Genomic DNA, 10,414 nt, shown 5'->3' with positions numbered 1-10,414 from the left:
GTGTCGGGATTCATTCTTCTTAACTTTTGTTTTACCGGAATTGTCCCAGGGATTAGGTGAATTTTGTGCGTCACTATGTGAGGGTCTAAGCCGGTCATATCGTCATAGCTCCATGAAAATACGTCCAGGAATTCTTTGAGCAAACTGACCATATCTTCTAATTCTCCACTCCCCACAACCTTAAGTTCCCTTCTCATTTCTTTTGTGCCTAAATTTATGGTGTGCGTTTTGTCGCCACAAGGCACTAGGGAAGGTTCGTCTCTTTCACCCCTTTCTTATGGAAGTTCTTCTTCAGAGTCACTTGAAGTAATGGCAGTAATGGGAGTTTCAAAATTAACAAGGGGAATTTCTGAGTCTATTGAATTATTAGGCATTAATTGATGAATTGTCCTGAAGAAACAAAAGTGGAATATATTATAAGAATGGATTTCAAGAGAAAAAGGAAAAGAGAATTGGATGCAAAATGCGCTATTAATTCATTAATATTTGAATCATAAGAAAAGGGTCCATTTACAGTATTGCTGACAAAATGATCAAGTGAAGATAACAAAATGTACTTTACTCTAGATTAAGCATAGGAAGGTCCTCTGCTTCCTAATTATCCAGTTCTTGCCCCTCATCAATTGGCAAGATCAGGGCTTCATATAGGGAGTCCAGTTGTATGTCATCAATGGAGGGTTCTAAAGGACACTCTTTGCTTTCATCCCCAGGTTCTATCATATTTACGCCATTGCCTGTACCATGATTAGGTAATGGGTTTGAAGTGACATTGGGGAGAGAACTGTTTCCCTCAATCTTTAACCAATCATTTCTAATCAAGGCTTGTACTCTTCCCCGAAGGGCTCCACAGTTATCGGTCGAGTGCCCGAGTGCCCCTCCATGATACTCGCATTGGGCACTAGCATCATACCATCTGGGGTATGGTGGCTGAATTGGATCAAGGGGGATTGGCACTATTTGATTTATACCGAGGAGGTATCAGTATATTTCACTAAGTGGGAGGGGAAGAGGTGGATCAGGGTTTCTCTGTGGTCTAGGATTATTTTGGGGTGGCCTTGATTGAATAGGTTGGGGAGGTGGTCAGGGTTTGTAAGCTGCTTGTGGTGGATATTATGGGCATGGATGAGGATAACTTGGGAAAGGGGGTGGAGTGTTTGCAATTGTCGGGCCATGAGAAGGAGGACATGGCCGAAAATTGTTCTGAGGGAATAAAGGTTGGGTTTGTCGGGTGATGGAATGCACATCACCTTCTTTCCTTTTGCCAAAACTGGCAGTCTTCTTTGCAGGATTCTCAGTCAACTCCTGCAATCGTCCTAACCTGAGGTTTGCTTCAATTCTCTCGCCAGCTTGAATGATGTCTGAGAAGCTGTTGGAGGTGTTTCCAATCATCAGATTGAAATACGGAGCTTTTAATGTCTCAATGAACAAGGAGCATAGTTCATTATCAGTAACTGGGGGATACACCTCTGCTGCTTTCTCTCTCCACCTCTGGGCATATTCCTTGAAGCCTTCCCTTTCCCTCTGCACTAGATTTTGGAGGTCTCTCCTCGTGGGGGCAACATCACAGTTGAATTTATACTGTTTTAAAAAGGCGTCAGCCAAATCTTTCTAGGAGCGCAGCTTGTTCCTGTCTAGCTGAATGCACCATCTCAGGGCTGCCCTGGAGAGACTCTCATGGAAGAAGTGGACTAGGAGTCTATCATCATCCGTTAAGGCGGACATCTTGGCAATGTAAGTAGCCAGATGAATGCGAGGGTCTGAGTTCCCGGTGTATTTATCGAAGTCCGGGACCTTGAACTTGGGTGGTACTACCACATTTGGTACCAGTCCCAGCGATGATACATCTACTGAACTGTACATATTCAGTCCCTCTGTTGCCCTTAATCTCTCTTCTAGAGCAGATAACTTCTCATTCTCTCTTATTTTACTTTCTCCTCCTACTGCATGAGCTATTCCCCCAGTTGGGAAATGAGGGGCAGGATAAACCGAAGGGATCGGGATTGAGGGGTGTGGCTCGGCATTTGGGATAGCTGGGTAGTAGGAGAAGGGTAGGTCATTATTCAAGGGAGTCGGATTGACAGTGATTGTCAAATCCGGAATAGGTGGTTGAAAAGTAAAAGAGGTTGAAGCTTGGTGAGAATTAACCGTCGTAAGAGGTGGGGGAGGTAGTGGCAGGTTTGGCTCTGATGCAGGCTTATTTTGGGACATCTCCCTCATTAGTTTCATGAGCTCTGAGACTTGGTCTCTTAATTCAAAAACTTATCCCTGTAGGTTCTGGACTTATTCATGGTCTTCCATTAGCTTCTTCGTTCATGATCTTATTAAGTACGCTCGTTTTGGTTGAACTGCTTCTTTGGTCAGGCTTGCTTTGCTCGAAGCAATGTTGATTTCCTGTGTGAGAAAAAAAAGTCTTTAAATGAATTTAAAATTTCATTAAAATTTAAAGGTCCTTATTTGGACAAAGGATACGGTAGCATCTGAAAGCCAGGAATGAGATCTGTAGAAGGGTAATCAACTCTATCATGGCATCGCTCGATAGTCTGATGGTGAATGACTGGATTGAATGCGTGTCTATGATACTTGTCCATATGGCGCATTAAACTTTTTGCATAACCCTAACGAGGATAGTTCCTACGGGAGTTATACTATTCATTCACAATTTTGCTAAACAATGGGCCAAAATTATTTCATTAATCGAATAGTTCATACATAGCACTATTTACATTGGCCTAGGCTCAGGGAGACTCTTTATAATGTAATGACATTTTTTGAGATACTCATAAAGCCTTTCTTCTTATCTGGCGGGGTCGAACATCTTTAGGGCATACTCGAATTCTGGCAAGAGCTCTTGTTTCCCCTGTGCTATCATTCTCTCCAGCTGGTCAACATTTTCTCTTAGCTCTTGATGGAGAGTAGCTTGTCTTTCTTTTTCCTTTCTTTCTTTAGCACATTCTTTCAGAATATCATTGATAAGTTGTGCTTGCTCCTTCAGTTCGAGTTTCTTTTTTTTCCCTCTTGTTTATACTCTTCCATTAGTATCTCTTGGTACTTCATTTTCTCTTGCAATTCATTATTCTGAACTCTTGCTTCCTTTATTACGTTTTGGAGAAAGATCTTTTCCCTTTCTCATTGCATTTCCTGCTCCTCGAACCCTATTTTTTCAGTCCTGAGCCTTTTTACCTCTCTTCTGAGAACCTGCTGTTGGTCCTCTAACTGCCTTACCCATTCTTGTAATTGTTGGTTCTCGGTATCTGCTTTTTGTAGAGAGTCGACCAAATGAGCGTTAGCTTCTTTTGAAAGGATGTTTCGATGGGGGATGTTACCTTCGAGTTTCGTTGGCTCGACAGCTGGCCATCCTAGATCCCTACTGTCCCTCCATTTAAGATAATCTTTCGTTGTACCCGGACCTTTAGGCGATCTCTCCCTCATAGTGATGCTCTCCCAAGACTTGTGGGCTACTTTCAATTCCTCCTCACTACTGAGGTCATGATAGAAGTGACCTTGATGGTATTCTTCAATACTAAGTGCGGATTGAGTTGAGCCGAACTGCCTCATTACCAATGCTGGGACGTAACTCGTATATCCGGTTACTCCGATCAAAGATACTGAATAATTACTCCCCGTGCTGAACAAAATAGGTAGACTTGGCACCCATAATTTCCTCCAGCAGTAGTTGTGACTATTGAAGCTTAGAATCCGCTCTTGCCACTGTAGCTCGTCCTTTGGGCTGATTACTAATCTGGTCATTTTCTCAATAAGAGGCTGGTCTGGGTACCAAGTTAACCCCTTTGTCTCTATAGGGCACATGTGACTGATGATCCAGAGGTACAACAATTGAGAACAGCACTCTCTATGGGGCATATGTGACTGATGATCCAGAGGTACAACAATTGAGACAGCACTTAATGGATCCCCTGCCTTGTTGTCTATAGTAAGTAAGAGTCAACAGAGTCTCCGCAAGGATTGCTGGTATTGGGTTGACCTTCTGCTTTTCTACTGCCCAGAAGATCTCCGTGACACTACAGGTTATAATTCCCGAAGGCCCAGGGAATAAGATCAGGCCATAGATCCCCAAAGCTAGTGCTAATGAAGCTTTCCCCCATTATTCATCTCGGATGTACAGGTCCAACTGCTTCTTAAGGTAGGTCCAATACCACCCGTGTGTGTTTCCTTTGATAGTTTCTCTTGCCTTCACTTCCTCTGGGTGAATCCCAACATATGCATGAACCGTTTTCAAGTCTGCCTATGCTCGAGGTGTAGGTAGATCTGATTCTATGCCACATAAGGAATTTCCAACAGCGCCTAATATTCTTCCATAGTGGGGATCATATCGATGTCGTTGAAGGAGAACACTCCATACTTGGGGTTACAAACTGATAGCATGGCTTTTAGTGTTGGAATTTGAACTTTGACCCGTATCAAGGTCACAATCCTTTCATATTTTTCCTCGAACTTTGCCTTGACGTGATCGGGAAGCGACCTCCAACTACTAGATAGACCCTCGAGACCGGTCATTCTGACCTCGACTTTGCTTAGGTCTAATAGAGGTAACAAGCTAGTATCTGCCCTAATGATAACACTTTGCGGGGGTACTGAACTATGAGGCAGTCCGGACCACGGTTTAGCATTCTGTTCTGGTCTAGGAACTTCTTCCGCCGACTGACTCGAAGATGCTATGTTAAAATTGATGCTTATTCTTTTACAGACCTTAATTCTGTGATGCCTGTGTGAGAAAACTAGTTAGTAGGATAAATTCAGGTAATTTTGAATTATAATGTTGGCGGAGTGATATCTACACATTTATCAAAGTAGGAAAATGTGCAGATCCTCCTAACGGTATGATTCAAAATTGCCCTTAAAAATAAAATATGAGAAAACACAAACAAAGTAGGGTGAGAGCAAGTATGTCCCTTTTGTCCTAAAATAGGGAAAATCCTAGTACCGAGTAAATGCTATCTAATCGAATAGTTCTATCGTATGAGGTAGCTTGCTACGGCTTCCAGCCATTGTGATAGTTTAGCTCAAGGTCTAATTTTTTAAAAGCCACAGGTTCTCAAATTGCCCCTACTGTAAACAGTAGAGCCCCATTCCATCACCATGATACTAACGGGAGAGTTCCACGGGTATCACAGTAAATAGAACGAGTTTCAATCTGAGCAGAAGCCTTCACAGATACTAACGGGGTAAAACCCACGGGTACTGCTACATGACTCCCTCCTATTTTCCTAAAGGGTAAGAAAGCCCGGTTATAGGGCTGAAGTGTGTGAGGACATTGTGTAAGTACTCATTATGTGAAGGGACATATTTACCTCTTCCCTTCGTGGGGGATTTTTATATTTTTTCTTTTTTAACGAAAGTTACTGTGGGAAATAAGACAAGAAAAAATGGTTAGAACAATAATAAATCAACATATCAAGATTTTCGAATTTTGCAAATTGAAAATCCCCCCCTCTAATTATGAATTCAATTTATAAGAGCATAAAACTAAATCTATTCTCGGACCTCTAAATGATGGTAAAAACCATCAAATCCCCAGCGGAGTCGCCAAGCTATCGCAAGGTATTTTGCGGTTGCCTGGACGAAAGCTCTTCACCGAAGTGGGAAAGAGTGAGGAGTCGCCACTTTAATTTTGAGGGAAATTAAAGAAAACCATTCATGAAAATAAATTTAAATGAAACCACTTCGAAAATAGAGATTCTAGGTTCGGGGTCCATATACGGGCGGGGAAGGTATTAGGCACCCCGCCTCGTCCCTCAATGAAGGTAAACAGATTTAATGTTATGCTCTTTCATAAATCAAAAGGGTAATTAGGGGATTGGGATAGTGATAATGTTAATCCTTTGTGCAAAATAAAGGGATATTTGATATTTCACTTATCTTGGGGTTGCCCAGGAACACAAGTTCGTGAGATGGCCCTTTAGTGAATAAGTTTTTGAGTGAATTTGTCTTGTGTATTGGGGTCATGTCATTTAGTTTGAATTTTGTTAAGAGAGCTCGGATGGGGAACTTCTCCTGATCTCTAGATATATTTATTAAGAGTTGGGAGATTTCGGATAAGAACTCTCATCTGATCTCCTTGTTTTAATTTAAGCGAGAATCAAGTAAGAATTCTCCCTCGATCTCTTAAGGTGTTCGATTTAAAATTTGATGAAGGATCTTGGATAAGAACTCTCCTCCTATCTCCGCGTTTTATTTGAATGAGGATTGGGTAAGAACTCTCCCTCGACCTCTTAAAATATTTGGTTTAAGGTTTTTAATGAAGGATCTCATATAAGAACTCTCCTCCGATCTCCGTTTTTTTATTTGAATGAGGATCGGGTAAGAACTCTCCCCCGACCTCTTAAAATATTTGGTTTAAGGTTTTTAATGAAGGATCTCGGATAAAAACTCTCCTCCAATCTCCGTGTTTTTGTTTGAATAAGGATCGGATAAGAACTCTCCCTAACCTCTTAAAATATTTGGTTTAAGGTTTTTAATGAAGGATCTCGGATAAGAATTCTCCTCCGATCTCCATGTTTTTGTTCGAATGAGGATCGAGTAAGAACTCTGCCCCGACCTCTTAAAATATTTGGTTTAAGGTTGAGTCTTTCACCAATCTCGTATATGACTACCTTGTCCGAACTCTTTGGCTAGCTACATCTGATCTCTCTCAGTTACTAATATGAGGTCCAACCTTATTTCAGTTCCCACTTTATTATGCTATTTCCTAGACTTGCTTAATAGCCCGACCTCATGACTTTTTCCTGATTCCCTATTCATTCTTTGATTATTTTGCTTATTTCAAAAGACACTATCACGTTATGATATTGTTGCCAACACTTTGCTAAATTACCTAGAAGCTACTTGTAACCGGAACACCTATATTCGAAGGGAATAAAAAAACTAAGAATAAATAAACAACGTGAACTGGAGAATAGAAAGAGTAAACTCAAGAGAGTAATTATTGGCCTAAAGGATCCGCATGGAGATTTTTAATATAACTGAACTTAATGAGAATTTTGAGAATAAAAGCAGAGAACATAAAACGAGAGCGTTCGGAAAGGTGACAATCTAGATACTTACCTGTGTGAGGTCGAAGTTATCAAACTAACTTTGGAGATCACAAATATTGTTGTGTTGAAGGCTGATGGTTCCGGGACCAATGCTTACTTTGAGATTGCAAGAACCAGGCTGTAATGTAGTTAAGTTGAAGCTACGGCTACCTGGTTAGAATGGGGTCAAGCTGAGAGAAGAATATGTAAGTGATAGGGTAATGAAGACAAGACTGAACAGAAATGGTATAGCAGAGTGATGAACAAACTGAAAATCAAGGATTTTAGGGTTCGAAAACTCTCTATCAATGGAGATACTCGAGAAAACTAGTTTCTGAAGTTTCTCAATTTTCATGCAAGCTTAGAATGGCAAAGCAGCAAGGTTGAAGATTTCAGAGCCTTTCCATTATAATCACCACCACCTTTTTGTCTGTCCCCTCTATAGTATTGCATGCAGGTATTTATAGGGAACGGGTGCTGCTAATGAAGGGTTAAGATCTCCCTTTGGGGAGACGAAAGGTTTAGATTTAAAAGGACATAATCTGACGTCTGAAAATTAAAGGGAATCAAAACAGACGGCTGGGATCCTACCCAGAATATCCGTCCTTTCTCTTCCCAATCCAACGGCTCAGGATCCTGCCTTACTGGATGGATCTGAGGGCTGGGAATAAAAGGCGTCGGACCTGTCATCTGTTTTTTATCTAAGGGCTCCGAGTTCATCTTTGTAAGTATAATCAACGGTGGGGATTGTGATGTATAGGACTATCATAACTGTTTTTGGCGTCTGTCAGCAATGTGGGCAATTCTGCAAATGAGGCGTGCGGTGAAGATTTGATCACGCCTGCAATGCTTTAACTACCTCGGCTCTGATTGTGTGGAGAGTTATTGGAAGTTATCTTATCCTTTTTGTGCATTCCGATCTCTTATTTCTTCCGATCTATTATAACCCTTTTCTGATCTCTCATATCGAGCCCTTCTCCCGATCTTTCCCATTCTAGAACCTTCCCCTCTATCCGAGCTGCCTCAGTCAAAGCATTTAATTCTTCGATTACTGATACATCCGCTTCGGTTTCCTAAGTAATAAATGCTCAGACCCCCCATATATATGCCTCAGTGGGGAATTTCTCCCACATTCCATTTCTCCTCTTCCCATTTTTCACTTCTCCGGTCCAAGTTTCTCCAGTAACAATTTCGGCCATGCTGACCGCTTTTGATCTTTTTCTGATTGTTCTCTTTGTTCCTCGACTGAAAATTTATAATCCTGATGATCGGAGAATCATGAGAACCACATCTGATGACAGTGAGAGAAACGGATTAATTTATCGATCCAAATCGAAAATGTCAATCGTGCCGATCTCGAATCAGTCTACCAATATAATCGGTGAACTGATTTCAGATGAGAGGACTGTTAATTTCCCTTTAAATATCGATGATCGCCTTTTAAAGTTCATTTGGCTCCTTACCATATCGGGCGTCTCGACTGCAGCTCGGTTTTGGTGGATGACATCGATGATGACTCCTCTCATCATCATGAGAGTCATAGTCACTCCATCTGAGCTGCACATCTATCCGATGCCTATGGTTGGCTTTCTGATCAAACACATCTTTTGATTCAGCCACAAGACTAGGCTTTGACATAGGTCCCTACTAGGTAGGATGTAATGCCGATCTTTAGAGATAGCCCAAATGATGGAATCTGTTCTTTAAAGGTTATTAATGATGTAATCCGATTTCTTGAGATCGCCCAAATGATGTAATATGACCTTTTGGAAATGAAATGAAATTTTATTTGACAGTTGTCATTTAATTATTGCATTGGTTATTTTTCGATCTCAGATGTGCATATCCGATCTGGTTCCTAACTAAATCACCCTTAGCCGATCTGTAACTTTGAACATCAGCCTTAGTCCGACGATCTTAGCCAGCCGATCTCCTTTTATTTTATTTATGGTGTTTCTGGAATCTTCCTGCGACGTGTCAGGGAAGAGAGTGGATTCCGCTAACCGATGCTTCACTTGGGACACTGTGAGCATTGAATGCTCAGACGAGTATAAATAAGGGAAGGGTCAGTCAGTTGCTCCCTTATGTCATTTTCAGCACTTTGCGAGTGATTCCAAAATTCTCTCGTTTCTTCAAGTTTGTCCGACGCCGATCACATTCCTGTAAGGGTTTTGATCTTTCTCTTAGTTAAACTTCTTTCATTTTTTTGAAAATGAGCAGCGTCGAGGGTCAGAGAGCGGCGAGCCCTCCTTCCGTCCATGTATCGTGGTCATCAGATGAAGTCGAGGTGATTAGGTTGAGTGGGTGCCCTAAGCCTCCTACAACCTCTATTTCAGCCCGTGGTCAAGCAGCACAATCAAGACGAACACATTCCTCTGGGAGAGAAAATCTTCCCGTGGATGAGTTACCGTCGATCCTCCAAGAAACCGATCTGCCGTCGATCAGTCAAGAGTACAACCTTTGGACCGACTCATACGAGCTTATCAGATGCCATGGCGATCTCTGAGCCGATCACTTCTTTGAAAAAAATGATGCGATCATGATATATGAAGAGCAATTAAAAGCCGAGCTTCGGTTTCCTCTTGACAACTTCTTCAAGGACGTTCTGAAGTTCCACCATGTATGTATAGCCCAAGTACTTCTAAACTCATGGCGAATTCTAGTGGCTTTCAGAGGCTTATGCCGAGCCAAGAATCTCAAGCCTACAACAAAGGTTTTTGCCGAGCTGCATAGACTTATTCGTCGAAAGGACGATGAGTATTGGTTCTTCCAAGCCAAACTGCACTGAGGGCTTTTTACCGATCTCCCCTCTTCACTGAAAAATTGGAAGAATCACTTCTTTATGTTGAGGAGCAAGATTCCGAATGGTTTTGAGGGTTTCTCACGTAGCTGGCAGCATCTGGGCCCATCAATTCCAAAGAAGATCACCCTGAGTAGGGACAAGGGTGCCATGGTAATAGAATTAAAGGATCAGGTGGCCACTCAAAAGTATTCATGCCTATACGCTGTTATGGCCGAACTGAGATGGTGGCTGATGCGAATGATCGCTAATGAAAACTATGAACTGCAGCTCTCTGACCTCGGACCCAGGACCGGTATAACTTAAGTCTTTAGTCTCCTGGTTTAGGTAATCTCACTAATTGTTTTTCTGTGCAGAAATGGCTAGAGGCGAAGGCGCAAAGGAGAGCCTGAAGTGGAAAAGAGAAGTCTCCTGGAAGGTACGAGAAATGAAGATCGCCGCGGCATCATAGACGCCAAGGCGGGATTCGGGAGAGGTGCCGGGAGACTCGTCCCGACCTTCGAGGCAACCAGTCCCAGAAGTAGAGGTAGCTCCTTCTCCCCCTCGACAATAAGAGCCACCACCTCCACCTGTTTCTTCAAGT

The sequence above is a fragment of the Hevea brasiliensis genome, chromosome 4 (genome assembly GCF_030052815.1).
Source record: "Hevea brasiliensis isolate MT/VB/25A 57/8 chromosome 4, ASM3005281v1, whole genome shotgun sequence".
Lineage (NCBI taxonomy): Eukaryota > Viridiplantae > Streptophyta > Magnoliopsida > Malpighiales > Euphorbiaceae > Hevea > Hevea brasiliensis.
The sequence above is the reverse complement of the archived record's forward strand: the minus strand, read 5'-3'. Positions refer to the sequence as shown.